General features: G+C 58.0%; 1 non-coding gene across 1 annotated transcript in view; it reads left to right on the top strand.

The window, feature by feature from the left end:
* Nucleotides 1-2,068: 2,068 nt before the first annotated feature.
* LOC124727593 overlaps nucleotides 2,069-2,500 on the top strand; it is a 1,911-nt gene continuing 1,479 nt past the window's right edge. Inside the window, exon 1 of the ribosomal RNA XR_007007197.1 lies at nucleotides 2,069-2,500. This exon is cut by the window's right edge and continues 1,479 nt beyond it. This is a non-coding gene — a ribosomal RNA (small subunit ribosomal RNA).

Raw genomic sequence — 2,500 nt, 5'->3', positions numbered from 1 at the left:
CCCATGTTGTGCCCTAACCTAACCCATGTTGTCCCCTAACCTAACCCATGTTGTCCCCTAACCTAACCCATGTTGTCCCCTAACCTAACCCATGTTGTGCCCTAACCTAACCCATGTTGTGCCCTAACGTAACCCATGTTGTGCCTTAACGTAACCCATGTTGTGCCTTAACGTAACCCATGTTGTGCCTTAACGTAACCCACGTTGTCCGCTAACGTAACCCACGTTGTCCGCTAACGTAACCCACGTTGTCGCCTAAACCTGCTCTGTAATTGTTATACGACTCGTTCAATTAGTGTAGTGTTGCCCACCCGCAACCCTCGCAATATAGTTCGCTACTCGCACTGCCCGCTCCCCTGTGTATCGCTTCATGTTAAACACCTTGCAAGTCTTGCTGACTTTCCACATGCTCCTGCTGTACACTGTAATGTGGATGGCAGCAGGACGTACATGCCGCCCCCCCCCCCCCACCCCTCCCCACGTCCCCACGTCCCCACCTTGCCCCCTGCCTTCGCAAGCTGGTTGGTGACAAGTTTGCATGTTCAATGCCCTTCGCATGCGACGTACGCAGGCTACGTTGTGGTGCGGCCTGTGTCAACTGTCCGCTGATGTCGTACGCGTGAACCACAATCTGTACTGCACATTCGTCCTTATGTACTGAATGATACATCGTGGCACATGTGTGACCGTACAACGACTGCGCCCAAAAACGGCGGACCATACAGTGCAAATATTGTGCACGCAGCTACGTGTCGTCTCCCTATGAGAGCTGGATTGCAGTGTGGTACGCCATAGAGACGTGTGGGAGGAACGGACGCCGTGGATGGCGATCAGCATGAGCTGTGTGTTGATGTATTCGGACCTAGTCGTCTCTCCTCAAACACCGTGATAGCATGGTGCACCGCGTTCCATATCTGCGACATGCTACAGAGGCCGGTTGACAGTCGTTCGAGCAATGGACATCGCATACGTACGGGGGCCACCTTCCACGTATTGTCTAGGCGTGCACATTTTGTTGCGTGTATGTGGGCAGACGTAGTGTGGCGTGACACCTGACACAGGCATGCAATAATCGTTGAAGTTGCTAATGGCGATGGACGCCTACGTTTTCTGGTGAAGTTACGCAAATGAAGAAATGGTAACCCGTTGTGGTGCGGTTGTTCTCGCTAGGGGTGAATCGGTGATGGCGACGATAGGTTGAGGTACTAACCGGTTGTTCCAGCGATACCCACCATGCCGATGAAACTGAACGGCATCTGGGTGTGAAGCGATACGCGGTGGTGGCTGGGTGGGACCGTCCCCGGCCGGTGAGGGGGCGCCTCCCGGCGTGCTGGCCGCGCGGTGCGTGGGCGCACGCGCTACAGCCGGCTGGTGGGGGCGGCCAGTGGCAGGCGCGCCGGCCGACGGACGCGGCAGGCGTCGCAGCTGCGCGCCGGCGCACCCTGCGCGCGGCGCCGTGCGGCCAAAGTAGGTCCTCGCGGGCCCGGTGCGAAGCGCGGTGGACATCTTCAGTGTGCTGGTCCGATTGAGGACTGTGTGCGTTGAGGATGCGCCGCCGCCCGGCGCTCGGCGCCGCGACGCCGTCTGCTGCTCGGTCGCCCCAGCGGTTCTCGCTGGTGGTTTGTATCGCAGCTGTGCGGATGTGTTGGCGCGTGCGCTGTGCTGGGAGAGTTCGCTTCGGCACCCAAGTGGGGCTTTTGTCCTTCTGTGGCGCTGGCGTTGGAGCTGCCGGTCACCGTAGGTGGCGCGTGTTGTCTCCCGCCGGCAATGCCACGACAGCACGCTCCCGGGCCTCTGTCGGCAGCGGCAAGCTCAGTTGGGAGCACGGGTGGTCGCACCGAAAGCGTCTACTCGCCTAACTCCGGGCGATTGCGCCTCTCTCGAACCCGACCAAGTACTTGGGACGGCGCTGCGCGCCGCCGGGACCTGAGAGGGTTTCGAGGTGTATTGTGCAGGGGAGCTCAGCCTCCTCCTGTTTGCAGAATGATTGAGCGGACGCTTGCGTGTTCGCGCGGGCCCCCGGGACACACTCCCGGGCGGCCGGCTGCTCAGCTCTAGTTGGCGCAGCTCCCTGGTTGATCCTGCCAGTAGTCATATGCTTGTCTCAAAGATTAAGCCATGCATGTCTCAGTACAAGCCGCATTAAGGTGAAACCGCGAATGGCTCATTAAATCAGTTATGGTTCCTTAGATCGTACCCACGTTACTTGGATAACTGTGGTAATTCTAGAGCTAATACATGCAAACAGAGTCCCGACCAGAGATGGAAGGGACGCTTTTATTAGATCAAAACCAATCGGTCGGCTCGTCCGGTCCGTTTGCCTTGGTGACTCTGAATAACTTTGGGCTGATCGCACGGTCCTCGTACCGGCGACGCATCTTTCAAATGTCTGCCTTATCAACTGTCGATGGTAGGTTCTGCGCCTACCATGGTTGTAACGGGTAACGGGGAATCAGGGTTCGATTCCGGAGAGGGAGCCTGAGAAACGGCTACCACATCC

Source organism: Schistocerca piceifrons, unplaced genomic scaffold, assembly GCF_021461385.2.
Source record: "Schistocerca piceifrons isolate TAMUIC-IGC-003096 unplaced genomic scaffold, iqSchPice1.1 HiC_scaffold_1117, whole genome shotgun sequence".
In the NCBI taxonomy this organism is placed as follows: Eukaryota; Metazoa; Arthropoda; class Insecta; order Orthoptera; family Acrididae; genus Schistocerca; species Schistocerca piceifrons.
Note: the sequence above shows the minus strand (reverse complement) of the source record. Positions and strands in the feature narration are given on the sequence as shown.